The sequence below is a fragment of the Aquarana catesbeiana genome, linkage group LG11, assembly GCF_042186555.1.
Source record: "Aquarana catesbeiana isolate 2022-GZ linkage group LG11, ASM4218655v1, whole genome shotgun sequence".
Classification (NCBI taxonomy): domain Eukaryota; kingdom Metazoa; phylum Chordata; class Amphibia; order Anura; family Ranidae; genus Aquarana; species Aquarana catesbeiana.
Window position 1 is genome coordinate 132,738,357 of NC_133334.1, and position 15,411 is coordinate 132,753,767.

A 15,411-nucleotide genomic window follows, 5' to 3' on the forward strand; every position below is an offset into this window, starting at 1 on the left:
GTTAAATATATATTTCCAATGTACAAAGTCAAATGCTTTTTGGAGATCTAGGGACAATAGACATCCTTGTCTGAGCGGGCCTCCATCCCAATTGGAGTTGAGGAGAGAAATTATATCTATCGCCCGTCTAGTTTGATCTGGGCCCTGTCTTCCACAGATCTTGTGTATTAAAGAACCTGGCCATATATGGGGCAAGCGTGACGGCAAATGATTTATAATAGGTAATAGAAAACCCATCTGGGCCTGGTGCTGAGAGAGTTTTAGAGTTTTTAATGACTGTGCATACTTCCTCAGCTGAAATAGGGGCATCTAATTTTTGACGATGGCCATCTTGTAATTTAGGAATATGAATATTATTTAAAAAGCTGTCCATCTCCCTTTGAGGAGGGTTGTGTTCCCCACTGTATAATGATTTGTAGTATCATTGAAATTCCCCCATGATATGTTGGGGATTCTGTGAGAGGGTGCCCCCTTGAATTTTAATTTTTGGAAGAGCTTGAGACTTGAATTTTGGGGAGAGTCTACTTGCTAGCATTGAGCTTATTTTGTCACCGTGACAGTAAAATTTGGATCTGTTCCACCTTAACCATTTTTCAGCCTTGGTGGTGAGGGCCAGGTTTAGTGCCATACGGGCTGCGTTTAATTTGGCTATGGGTACCGAGCTAGGATTAGTTTTATGCATTTTAGACAAATCAGAAAATTCCTTATCTAATTTTGCAATTTCCGCTTTATTAGACTTGTTAATGTGCGAAGCCAATTGAATTAAGTGGCCCCTAAGAACAGCCTTGTGAGCTGCCCAGAGGCAAGAGGGGCTAACATCTGGCGTGTCGTTGGTTTGAAAATATGTAAGGATATGTTTTTCGATTTCCACTGCTCTGGTCGGGTCTCTCAGGATGGATTTATTAAGTCTCCAGCGTCTATCAGGGGTCTGGCTCCCCTGGCGGAGGAGTGTCAATATTACCATGGAGTGATCCGACCAGACCACCTCTTTAATAAACGCTTTTTTGGTTAGTGGGATAGAGGATGATGTAGGGAGAATATGGTCTATCCTAGAGAAGGTTCCGTGGGGGTTTGAGTAGTGGGTGAAATCTCGGGTGGTGGGGTTAACTTCCCTCCAAATGTCAACCAGTCCATGTTGAAAAAGTAATTTGGCTATTCGGAGGCTCTGTTTAGAAGGTCTGGTTAAGCGTGCGCCCGGGGGTCTGGATTTATCTAGCCCCTGATCGAACGCAGTGTTGGAGTCTCCCCCAAAAATCACCGTGCCCTCAGCTAGTGGAGTTAGGGTCTTTAACATGGTTTGGAAAAAGGCCAATTGGCCAGTATTGGGGGCATAATATGAGATAAATGAGTATAATTGTCCCTCTAATTCACCCACTAGTAGTAAATATCTCCCATCCGGGTCTTTGTGTTCTGACTTTAAGGTGAATTTGCATCTTTTTGAAATGAAAATGCCTACGCCCTTATTCTTATTCTCGGCATTGGCCAAAGAAAAGAAGGGTAAACCAGAGTGGATGAAAGATGGGCAGAAGTTTTTAGGGAAGTGGGTTTCCTGTAAGAGAACTACGTCATTTTTATGTGAGTGCATGTAGTTAAAAATTTTACGTCTTTTAATGGGAGAATTCAATCCCTGCACATTATGCGTAACTACCCTAAGAGTAGTTTGTACCTGTGGTGTATTAGCCATTGAGCAGAGGCGGGGAACGAACTGGGGCCACATCAGCACTTACCCAATCGAGTTCATGGAAGCCAAGATACATCCCAGACCTGGCAGAGTCCCTGGATGGCAGTAGACAACCTCGGGGTGTATCCCCCCAGTCGACCTCTGTAAAGAGATTATAATAATTATCTTGTGGAAGAGAGATGAAGTTAAAGGAGACAGGAAAGGCGAAAGACAAGGCAGTCTTCCGAGGGACGGAGGGGACAGAATCCTCCATCTAAATGAAAGGTAAACTTTAGAGTCCCTCTAATCGACAGGGACTACACTTGTCTAGAGAAGAGACAAAAATCTGTTCTTCCAGACAAGAGGGGGTGCATAAGCACCACTCCAGCAGACAAACTATGTCTCTAGGTATAACCGAGAATAAAGGCCTAAAATCGGTGTTAGACTCTAACAGTAGTAACCGACAAAAAATTTCACCCTAAGCAACCTCAAATAATGAAGATATGAAATATAACAGGAGGTGAATCTACTTATTGCCATGTAAAAAAGGAAGTAAAGTAAAACTGTGAACCATCCTAGGACAAGGATATAAAACTGGATCCGAATGGGCAGTAATACCCATGGTGAAGGGGATAAGGATAAAGGTCATTCCGGTTAATTTGGATACACTAAATATCACATTCATTGGTAGGGATGTAGGAGGAGCAGGTCCCTATGATGGACCCAGATAAATTGTGAATATCATCACTCCTCCTCCTCCTCTCGGACACCCCTATAGGGACATGGCCGAGAGGGGGATCCCAGCTATAAATTATGTCTAGAGCATTTTTTAGTATATTTCGCGAGATCCCCTCGGCCCAGTTAAAAATTCAGGCCAAGGGGTAACCATCCCAGAAGCGACCAACCCGGGGTGCGAATCCCCCCAGATCACCTGAGAGGAAAGAAAGTGTCCACTAGGACCGGGGACAGCCCAGACGGCCACATAATCAAAAGAGTCATGGAGGGACTGTCTCCTTAGGTTTCTTGGACTTCACTGATTCCCATACTGGTGTCAGAGGGCTGGTTGGTAGTTGTCTTTTTGCTGAATTTGGATTTGATCCCGACGGTGCAGAATTAAAGTCCTGGCTGATGAGGCCCAATTGAAGCAGAACCTTTTCTCCTTCTTGGAGCGAGCCGAAGGTGTATGATTTGCCTTTCCAGAGGAATTTTAGCTGAAACGGAATAAGCCACCAATACTTGATAGCCTTGTCCATCAAGATTTGGATGAGTAGTTTCAATGATCTCCTCTTTTGTATAGTGGATGGGGAAAGATCTGCAAAAATTTGTAGTTGGTGGCCCTGGAAGATAATTTTAGGCATTGTTCTTGATTTCTGCATTATTTCCTCTTTAACGGAGTAAAAATGTGGTTTGACCACAACCTCACGGGGAAGACCATCTGCTCTAGGCGGTTTGAGAGCCCTGTGCGCCCGGTCCAACTCCAATCTGTGCTGTGGGGTGTCAGGAAGTAGATCCTTAATGAAAGCTTGTATTGTTTCTGGTATGTCTTTATAAGACTCAGGGAGTCCCCTTAACCTGAAGTTGTACCTTCGATTCCTATTCTCCAGGTCATCAATCTTTGCATGCGCAGTTTCAAGCTGTTCCTGGAGAATCTGTATGCATGCGGTATTTTGATTTGTTCTAGATGAGGTGGCTTCCAGGTGCGTTTCTATTATTTCCATGCGGGTTCCTATATTCTGCAGGTCTGCTTTGATATAATTTGTTATCTTATTAGCTGTGTTAGTTAATCCTCTGTCCAGGAGTACTGCGAATTTATTAAAGAGATCCGCAACATCAACAGGCTGTGGTAGGCCTGAGTCCCCGGGGTGTATTAGTTGTTGTGACTGGGGAGGGCCTGCCTCCATGGGTGAGAAGTCTACACCTGTCATGCAGCGTCCTAATAGGGACTCAGTAGAAGCTGGGGAGGTGAAGCCAAGGACAGTGCTGTTTGCAGGGTTATCCTGCTGCAGTAAGGAGGGGGAGGTCGTGGGCTCAGAGATTGGTACACTGTCTGAGGTAGCACAGTGAAGAGCCGTTGCCATCTTAGCTGTGTCAGGCCGGGCCGCTGAGGCTTCAAAAGCGGGCTGTAGGTTGCGTCTTACCGCTCCGGAATACATCAGGATGGTCCCCGGGTTATCTCCTACACCTGGGGAATGGATCCAGTCAGCTGGTGCCGTTTGGTCTGCTGTGGCTGAGGCCGGAGCTGCTGGAGCGGGACGGAGCTCCCGGACTATGCGTCCATGTCAGGTGCCGCCGCGCATGCGCCCTCCGCTCTACGAGTTTTAACGTGACTGCAACATTATGGTGGACACATCGGACACTTTTGACACTAATTTGGGACCATTGTCATTTATACAGTGATCAGTGCTATAAAAATGCACTGATTACTGTGTAAATGACACTGGCAGTGAAGGGGTTAACCACTAGGGCTCAATGAAGGGGTTAAGTGTGTCATAGGGAGTGATTCTAACTGTGGGGGGGTGGGCTTCAAGTCACATGACATCGATCACTGCTCCCGATGACAGGGAGCAGTGATCTCTGTCATGACACAAGCCAGAACGGGGAAATGCCTTGTTTACATAGGCACTTCAACGTTCTGCGGCTCTGTGACATGATCACTGGGAGACCAGTGGACATTGAGTCCACCGGTCCTTCGGGCATGGTCACGATGTACGCGGCGGGCTCGCGCGCGCACCTCTGGCGGCTAATGTATATCGGCGTGCAGTGGTTGGCAAGTGGTTAAACAAATCAACCCTGGCCTTTCTAGATGCTTGTACTGTGAAATAATTATCAAAAAAGGTCAAAGATCCAACAAAGATTCTAAAGCTGGTTTAATTTGGCTGCTGCATGTTTACATTGGATAAATGGCAGACTGTTAAGACTTTATTTCAATAGAAAGTAATAAGAAGGTTTTAGAACCTCAGTTGTGACCTTTGAAGATACATGCTTATATCTACAGAATACAGGTTTGTTTTAAAGTGCTTTTACAGCTTGTTAAGAACATGCAATACTTAAACTAGTACTAAAGATTAAGCATTTTTTACCTTAATCTATTCACAGTATTAAGACAAAAAATACTCTTGTAGAATCACACACCCACTGTCCCCAAACACCTACTGTCCTTGTCACGACTGGGTCCTCCATGATCCATGCTGTTCCCCTAGCCCCAGTGATTGGTAGGGGAGAGGTGAGCGGTTTGCTCTTGTAGCTGTCTGTCTAGGGTTGGGAGGAGACAGTAGGGGCATAGTTTGCCAGATGCTGTGTGTTTCAGTGGATGCACCCAACCTAAACCAGCAGTGCTCACACACAGATGTATCTTTTGCAGCCAGATTGGCAAAAGGGACACCTGCAAAAGGGGAGGGGGGGCAGTAGCTCAGGGACCATCCATGCTTATGAGAAAGGTGGTCTTCTAAGGATGAAGACATTCTATCTTTTTTTATTTACAAACTTTTATTATGACGAAAGTGAAATGCAAAGCACTACATAGTTACAACCAACATCATCCCTAGAAAACCGAGATCCTGGGTATCCATAGACAAAAGTCCATATAAATGACATCAAGGGGATTTCTCCAAATCCTTTTCAAGTGAAAACACCACCACCGTGCACTTCTAAGCAGTAGTGACAATCCACCCTAGTAGTTGAGCCTGCTTACCAGATGGCAAGCATAAAAGGGCAAGTGGCTTTAGCCTAGCCAAGGCCTTTTAGCTTGCTGACGCTCCCGGTGTTCCTATGGGGGGTAAATCTCCAGGCTCCCTTAGGTTGTCCACATATCACCATTCAACACGAGAAACCCGGATGACCCAGAAGGAGAAAAGAACTCGCCATAGTATAAAATCCTCCAGATATTTATTAAAGAAAACAAGTTGTCACTTACATTCAAGTTAGCAAAGTTGTATATACGAAAAAAGCCGTCCGGCATGCAAACAAACGGAGCCCGTTCTCTCACTCCGAAAGCGTGGTGACGTCAGTGCGTACCTTCCCAGATGCGTTTTGTCATCATCTGACGTTTTGTCAATGGGGAACAGTGGATGGTGGTGTATACCTGCTGTGTCTAGCAAACACGTCTGGGAAGGTACGCACTGACGTCACCACGCTTTCGGAGTGAGAGAACGGGCTCCGTTTGTTTGCATGCCGGCCGGCTTTTTTCGTATATACAACTTTGCTAACTTGAATGTAAGTGACTACTTGTTTTCTTTAATAAATATCTGGAGGATTTTATACTATGGCGAGTTCTTTTCTCCTTCTGGGTCATCCGGGTTTCTCGTGTTGAATGGTGATATGTGGACAACCTAAGGGAGCCTGGAGATTTACCCCCCATAGGAACACCGGGAGCGTCAGCAAGCTAAAAGGCCTTGGCTAGGCTAAAGCCACTTGCCCTTTTATGCTTGCCATCTGGTAAGCAGGCTCAACTACTAGGGTGGATTGTCAATACTGCTTAGAAGTGCACGGTGGTGGTGTTTTCACTTGAAAAGGATTTGGAGAAATCCCCTTGATGTCATTTATATGGACTTTTATTAATTTTTAGCGCAGCTTTTTACAGGACTCTAGATTTTGGTGTAATCGCACTATATGCTGCTGCTTATTTTATTTTATTTTTGTGTTAGCGCGGTTCTCCCTATTTATATCCATAGACAAACCAGTCAAACCACTGAGAATCATTTTTAAAATAGATAGGACACAATGGTATCTATCCAATAAACATAAAGAAAAATAAACAGTACAAAAAGAAAACACAACAAGAAATAAAAAGGCACTATACGGGTACATAGCAAGGTACAAGTTAGCACCATACAGGACGTTAAAGGAATACTCAGACCAAAAAGATCATCAGACATTAACCACTTGGATAGAAGTATGATCTGAACTAAGATATGGAGTATGATCAATTAAGTCAAGAAAACAATGAGGTTTAAAAGGACTGAGGTAAGCTTTTCCAAGCCATTCAAGAGATGAAGACATTATATCTAAGTCTGGATGTCATGAACTAAAATGTAATATAACTTTTATATAGGTTTTCATAGTCTGAAAGCTAAGATAAATGTAAGGCCCCTGCCATAGGCTGGAGTGTCCCTAGTCTAAATTTAGTGTTTACAAAAGCTTTATGTTATCTGGAATTATTGGGCTTCTTCTAAGCCCACAGATATTGTTTGCTTCTGTCCACTGTATTGGGTAATGAATAATATGTTTCCTGCTCTGGCCAATCACTCTGAGATTTATACAAGTGATGTAGGTTTGAGAGGAGGATAAATATTTGAAGAGACCTTTTAGAAGGGTTCTTGCCTCCCAGATTTTGGGGTTGATTTACTAAAACTGGAGAGTGTAAAATTTGGTGCAGCTGCCTATGGTAGCCAATCAACTTCTAACTTTAGCTTGTTTAATTAAAAAAAAAAAAGGAAGCTCATTGGCTATGCAGAGCTGCATCAGATTTTAAACTCTCCAGTTTTAGTAAATCAACCCATGCCTGGTGAGGGTGCACCTTTAGCAGTATCCAGTCTTTGCCTCCTAGGCCTGCTGCTTGGAGTGGATATCAGTCCAGGCTCAGGGAGCCTGGACTCTAAGCAGGCATGTTTTAAGGCATAAAGAACCAGGGGGATGACTGCATTTGCAGCATTTTTAGAGAATTCAACTATGTGGAATTAGGTTCAGGAGAGCTTGGAGGAAGCGAAGCTACTGCTGGGATGGGCAAGGTGTGGAGACCTCGTTTCTTGCCTCATTAAGGTATCTTTGATTGTTTACATGGGGCCTGAAGAGCAGTTACTATTGGGAGGCTGCTGCCACAGTATTTATATCCACCAATCAAAGTGCTTAAAGAATTATCCTTGGAAGGGTGCTTCTGAAGAGTCTAGAGTAGGGGTCTCAAACTAGTGGCCCTCCAGCTGTTGCGAAACTACAAGTCCCATGAGGCATTGCAAGGATGACAGTTACAAGCATGACTCCCACAGGCAGAGGCATGATGGGACTTGTAGTTCTGCAACAGCTGGAGGGCCACCAGAGTTTGAGACCCCTGGTCTAGAGCTACCAATTGGCTGCTCTTAAATGCTTTTTTTAAACTAGGAGACTGCCACTGAAACATTAGAACCTCCAGCCTTTTTCTTGCTGAAATAAGTAGTTCTGGTTTATTTTGCTGTTTTTGGGAATCCTGTACTCTGTCCCTCCCTAGACAACTGAGCCAATACAATTTTAAAAGAAGATTGGAGTCCGTGTAGTCTGTCTGAATGTTGCTACTGGGGAGTTGATAAATGTCTGGGTTTCAGATATAGGGCAGATCACCAGGAGGGAAAACAATAGAGCCCGGTAAAACCAGCAGCTCATTCTGCAGTCATTGTGTGATTAGTGTGTGAAAAAGAGTAATTGGTGTGTGACAAAATAACACGCATAGTGAAGTTACTGAATTGATCTGCCAATATTTCTGGTAATAAAACTCTTAATGCCAAATTTAAAAAAAAACTACAGATACAAGCTAATAAATTTGCCATACTAAGAACAGAGCAGATGGAGGTGAGGGGAGGCAGGAATGAGAAGAACCACACATTGTGGTTTTGCCTCAGCTTTATTCAGTGGGTGTTTAATATGGTGGTAGATGTGTGAATTAAAGTGTATCTAAAAAATAAATAATTAATTATGAATACAGTAGAAGAGGGTTAAATACCTTTCAGTTTTTCTATTTTTATTTGCTATCCCTCTCCCATTAGGTAGATTGCCTTTCACTTCCTGTTCCAAAAACACAGTGGAAACGGAGAGAAAATCTCTACAAGATGAGGAGAACTGTCATTTTAGGGCCCATTTATACAGGTGACAACCTTTGAAGAATGATCCACAATGGATTGCTTTTCAGAGAGTGTTTGATAGGTGCTGAGGAGGCATTATTTTGCCTCACTGCCTGCTTTCAGCTGTAAAACTTGCACCACTGCATTGCAACCTTGTACATTTCACAAAAGTTTTGAGGCAGTTGGGGCACATGCCAAGGGGAAAATGTTTGCTAGACACAGCAGGTATACACCACCATCCACTGCCCTTTAAGGGGGAGTGATTGGGTGGCAGTAAAAGCATGGCTTGACCACGTGTTTTTACTGCCCCCAAACCATAAATGTAAACCTAGCCTTTAACAGTTGTCACTGAAACAGATGTTCCCATTAGACAATTCACCCCCACTTCTTCTTCTGGTTGGATTTCCTATCACTTTCTGTCTTAAGCCTCGCCTCGTACACACAATCCGATTGTTGGCAGGGGATTGTCTGTTGTCCTAAATCTGACCATTAGTACGCTCCTTCAGACAAATGTTGTGCAATTTTCGGCCAACAAATGTTGGATGGCAGGCTAGTAAATTTTTGGCGGACAACGGTCTGTTGTCATATTTTCGTATAGTTTGTACGCAAGTCCATCACACAAAAGTTGAAAGTACAAACACGCATGGTCAGAATCAATGCTCACCCAACACGAAATTAGCAGAAGGTGCCCAAAGGGTGGTGCTCAAGAGCTGAAATTCCTCGTACGTCACTACATTCGTGTTTGTTGAGCAACAATTGTGTACCATTAGTATGCAAGACAAGTTCCTGGCACATGCCCTTTGGACCAAAGTCTGACGCTCTGTTGGCCAACACTCCGATCGTGTGTACCAGGCTTTAGTGGCAATACTCACCAGGATAAATAAAGAGGGTGAACCCACCTAGTGGGAGGAGCACAGACAGCAACAGAAATGTCATATGAGTTCTAATCCTAATCCTAATCAACTCATCAAATAGTAAGGGATTGTTTACACTTGTCTCACTCTCTAAAGAGCGATCTACGGTGAATCAATTTTCAAATGGCTTTTGACAGGCAGTGAGGAGGTGTTATGCCGCCTCCCCACTGTCTGTTTTAACCCCTAAAAAAACAGCACTACCACACCCAAATCACATGTATTGCTTGCGTTTGCAAGAACCCATTTAGTTGACTGGGTTACAGCCAGTGAGTGGTACTGCCATATATTTTTACTGCCCTCAACCACAAGTGTAAATGAGGCATATGGGCTTGTGTTCACAGGCTTTTGTTCCCTTCAAACAGGTTTTGCATCCCCATACAAGATTTGAAGCAGGTCAAATGCAGATCAGTGATCAACTTCAGTTTAATTACACCTGTCAGTAATTTCTGAATGAGCTCAGAAACTGATATCAAACTAATGCTATTGACACAAGTTCAAAGTTGGTTGACAGAGGCCCTAAAAAAAGTTAACAAATAGTTTTTGCTCTAAACTGCAAGTGTAAACTATATACATATTAAAATATTTTGCTATCTTTTAAATTATTGGTTTGTGTTATTATGATGAAGATTTTTATTATTATTTTGTTACTATTGTTATTCGGTTTTAAACTTTTAAATGTTGTCTGCGGTGACAAATGATATGCCAGAACTAATCTAGCATATGTAAAGTATGCACTTTCACTCCTTAAAACCTTATTAAATTGCTTGTACTCTTCACTGAACCTGTCTTCTTAAAAACTGTAAGACAAAAATTGCATTCCTGTTTTTACCAACAGGCTACAGACATTTAATTGGGCAAACTTTAAATGTGTGTGTATTTTTAAGAGGGCAAGCAGGGGCTGCAGCTTGTTAATTAAGTACTTATTTATGTCCCCTGCTGTGCAATAAATTTTTTTCAAAGCAATGCCTGTCCATATTTATTTTTAAACTTTTGTTCCCACTTTTTTCAATTAAAGAGATTTTTTTTCCACAAAAATGGTTTGTGAAATTCCCACATATTATTTTGCAGCTCTCAATAGAGAGGTACGGACTAATTAAAATGTTTTCAGAATACTGAAGAATGCGCGGCTGGTCAAATTGTCAGTCACTTTATTTTCTCGAGATGCTCCTCTGAAATTAATTCAAGATATACCATGTCTTCAGAATAAATTGCAGTTACAAAAAAAAAAAAAAGAATGATTCTGCAGGAGTATGAGTATGTGAAACCATTTCTGTACTACGCTAAATGATCAGATTCTATTTTATTTCATTTAGCAACAAAAAAGTCAGATTGCGTGATTAAATAGTCAGGAAATCAGTGACTCAAAAGTATTGAATTAAATATATTATTTAGACATATACTGTATATTGGAACAAGAGACATTTTCATTTACACACATATTTTCTTAAGATTTGTATTAATGAAGCCTACTCCTTTCCTTTCCCTTTTATTCATTGATGACTACATTTACAGTATATGAGTTAGCACCCTCCTAGGTAGGTGTCAAGTGTAGGGCTGGGTTCACACCTCAGCATGAAGCGGCTCACAGCAGGGGTCTGATGCGTCCCTGTTCACTGTTTCAGGTTTGATTTCAGCCCGAATTATTGACTGAATTCAGACCTGAAATGGACCAGAAGATGCACAGGACTGCTGTGCAATTTGGACCGGAGCCACTCTGGAGATGTGTGAACCGGCTCCATTGAGAGCCGGTCACAATCTCCTGACATGTGAATTGGATGCAGGGAAATCTGCATTCAATTCCCAATAGTGTGAACCCAGCCTTAAGGCCCATACACACGATACGAAAATCGGATAGAAAAATTTGCACGACAAGCTGCCTGACGATTTTCGGATCGTTAGTACGGTGCTTGCGACAGCCGATTTCACTTTTTCGTCAGACAAAAGCTGAATGTGCAAACTATAAAATTTTTGTCAGATGTGAACTCAACGTCTGATTTTTGCTTCATTAGTACGGTTTTTGTACGAAAAAAAACGTAAGAGCAAGACTATGCATGATCAGAAACAAAAGAATACATTCAAAACTATTTTTTGCATTGCGAGTAACCTCTTCACTTTCGACATGAGACTAGCATGCCACAAAAAACTGACATTTGGTTGTCCGAAAATCTAAGCGTGTATGAGGCTTTAGTGTGCGTTTTTGATAGGTAAATTTAGTTGCCATACTGTAGGTTTAATTTTGGGTAGGGTAAAAGCATAGTTTGGCTCATTGTACCCAGTGAGCTGTGACTGTTTAGTACTTAGGTCTGATCTGTGTGCTCTGCTGCTGCCAATCTTCTGCATTGCTCCATCTGTATCCAGGTAAATTGAGAAGTTTCTGGATGATGTGGAGCTATGCAGATGGCAGCATGGATATTGATACAGCTCCAGCATATACCAGAGTGGCAGGCTCTGGAGGAATGTTGGGAGACTATTTATTCTGAGAGCACACAGAGCTTGGGGTCTTGTCCCAGAGTGGAGGAGTCCAGCCTGAGGGGGGTATACTGCTCTCCCAGGCACAAGCTGCAGTAAGGAGGCCTCAGGTGGGTGACCTGAAGGAGAAATGTTGAGACCCAGGTACTTGGAAAAAGCTGACTGAGGGGAGCTGTCTGCCATAGATATGTCTGGTATCACTGGAGGGCATCACTTGGAAGATCGGAAGGGGGCTCGATTTGTCCTTGGGCCTTGTGAGTACACACATTGAAAGATCTTTGGGACCTTGTTCTTCAGCTACCCCTCTGGTGCCTTGTTATAGTCAGCTGTGGCTCTATTAAAGGGACACTGACTGGTGTCCTGAAGAGCCTTGTCCAGACACTGTCCTACTTAAAGGGACTTTGCTCTAATGGCTCTACTACTACTTAAGCTGAAGTCTACTGTTTGTTACAAACCTGGACTTCATCTTAGCTTGTCCTGAAAGGAAAACCAAGTCCTCATTTATACATAGTTCTTATCTTTGGAGTATTCCACCAGTTACCTCATCCCTATCCAAGTTCTCCAAAAATTAAAAAAAAAAAAAACAACGTCCCCTAGTCTGGTCCTTGGAGGAAGAGTGAATAAGGCTAGGTTCACACCTCCAACGGATGCGGCAGTAGGGGTCCGGTGCGTCCCTGTTCTCCATTTCAGGGACAAATCAGGGCTGAATTTTTGCCTGAATTTGGCCCTAAAACTAAGCCAAAGATGCACAGGTTTCCTGTACAAGCCGCTCGGCAGCCGCAATGGAGATATGTGAACCGGCTCCATAGAGAGCCAGTCATATTCTCCTGTCATGCGATTTGGATGCGGGAAAAATCTGCATCCAATTCACATAGGTGTGAACCCAGCCTGAGCCTGTTGTGTGCCTGTTGTGTCCTGCGTGCAGAAGTTGGGAAGACCTGGACAGTAATTCCCACGGCTCCTACAGGAGTAGCGCTGCATAATATACATACATTTTCTGTTATTTGTATTGAGGAATGTACTACACATTCAGAGAGGGATTTCTAAAACTGCCTAATGTCCTAGATGGGTGGATAACCCAGATAGCAAGGATAACTTGCCACACATTTGTGGCAGTGTTGAATTGTAAGTCTGTTAACTTGCTGCACATTTTCACTAGCAAGTTGTACACTTGCAGAGCACTGGAAGCACATGTTGTAGTTGACACATTTCCAATGTGTAGCAAATTTGCATGACGAGTCTCTAGCAAGAGCAAAGTTGCAGTGGTGAGTCCTCAGCAAGAGCTCTGCAAGTCTACAGCATGAAAATTCAGCCACATTGACCCCTGTGGTGGGATGACTATTGCACAACATAACTGAACCTGAACTTGCAGCAGACTTGCAGACTGTTTGCAAAGAAAGTTGATCTGGATTCATGCAATGCAGACTTGCTGCAATTGTGCAACAAACTTATGAAGCTTGGCAAGCCTAACAAGTCATTTTCAAACTTGCAGCACAATTGCTTGCTATCTGTGAACTAAAAATACACTCTTTTGGGCTTTAAACTTTCACATATTTATAATAAACAAACATTTGTTTATTTAACCTATTCCAATTATTCATATCCAATTAAGCAATGAACATCTAATACCATAAGTAAAAAAAAACTTTGATGATTCACTTTGATGATTCCAACACTGTTGAGTATACAGATTATAGTGCTCCAATAGACAAAGAAACAGTGCTGCACCCAAAGTGAGATATTCAAATTGCGCTCACCAGAAACATTCAGCCAACAAGTGACCATCAAGCATGCATATATATATAAATCTTTCCACTCGACCGGTATGCCAGAGTTGATCCGCTCAATCTCTTATCTCCTTTCCCAATCACAGGCTCTAGAAAGGCAGATAATCGTGTAATAATGTTTTTATTTTGGGATAATTTTTAAAAAACAATTGTGAATTGCACTCACATGTGTGCAGTCTTTGTAAGGCATCAACACATATGTCAAGGATCTGTGGTGTCCTATCAGTCCGCCCTGTGACAAGCGACGTGCATTCCACCCAAAAGCCCAGCTGCACTCAAGAGCTCCTACCTGTGTGCGTCTCAAGCCTCTCTTCAATGCATTTTACGAGTGTGAGCGTCATCAGGAAGTGAAAACGGTGTTGGAATCATCAATGTGGACTGTATTTTTTTTTTTTCCACAAAACTTTTACATTTAATATTTTTTTATATGTTGTTTTTGTCACAAGATATCAGCAATTTCTCACATGGACTACATTTGTCATTTTCATTTTTATTTTTCATATTTTTCTACTTATGGTATTAGATGTTCATTGATTAATTGGATATTCATGGTTTATGTAATTTTGGAATGTTATACATTGTTCTATTGGTACATGGTATTGGTTAGGTAGCGCCCTTTTTTCACACATTTACAGACCTGGAAAAAGTATGCAATACAGGATAGTTGGAGTAAAGTCCAAATTCCTGATCTTCATACATGTTTTGGGTTAGTGACCCAGTTGGGAAAATGCATATAAAGAGTGTCATAGACATCCTGTAACATTCCATCGGGCCTCCACACCAAAAATGGCAGTGGTTTTGCCAGATTCAGAAACAGGTACATAAATCTGTCAGAGGCTGCCACTGAGGTTGGAGCACTGGACATTTCTTCCATAGTGCACTCCTTCCACGGACACTGCACCAATCACATAGACAGGATCATGGCTAGGGAGTTTTTAATGGGGTGTGTGGAGTTTGATAGGGAACTTAGAAACAAATTCTCTACCAGGTCTGCTTTTGATTGACAGTACACACAATGGGTGGATTCTATAGCTGCTACTCTCAAACAAGACAGTGCCCCATCAGGCTCTGCCTGCCTGACAGGTGCTGCAGCCATGCAGAGTAGTGCCTCATCAGGTCCACCTGCCCCGTGGCTCATCATTTACCAAATATGGGCATTGCCATCACCTGTTTTACCATTCATGACAGCTTCCAAGCACATACACACCCCACTCTAAGTACTGGCAGAGGGAGACTGGCTGGCTAATGTCATGTAGGTAACACAATGCTATGCTAGGTGGAAAGGGTGTTTACCTTTTTTTTCATCCTTTGTTACATCATAATGCTGCTAATAGCCTGCAGCCTTTTTACAGCCTATTCTTGTCCACATGTGCTACAGAGACACATGCTACATATGTGCTTCCTCCTATTTCCTATTTGTCACTGGTTGCAATTGTTTCTTTCTTTTTTAATGTTGACAACAATGGAATATGCTTGGGCATTAGCGCTGCACTGCATCCTTTGAAAACAAAAAGTAAAAACACTGAGGTTGATTTACTAAAACTGGAAAGTGCAAAATCTGGAACAATTCTGCATAGAAACCAATCAGCTTCCAGGTTTTTTGTCAAAGGTTAATTGAACAAGCTGAAGTTAGAAGCTGATTGGCTACCATGTACAGCTGTGGCAGATTTTTCACTCTCCAGTTTTAGTAAATGAACCACACTGTGCCCCCAAAACAGCACATACCTTCACACTGCACCTAGGGTGCCCACGTGTCCCGGATTGCCCGGGACATT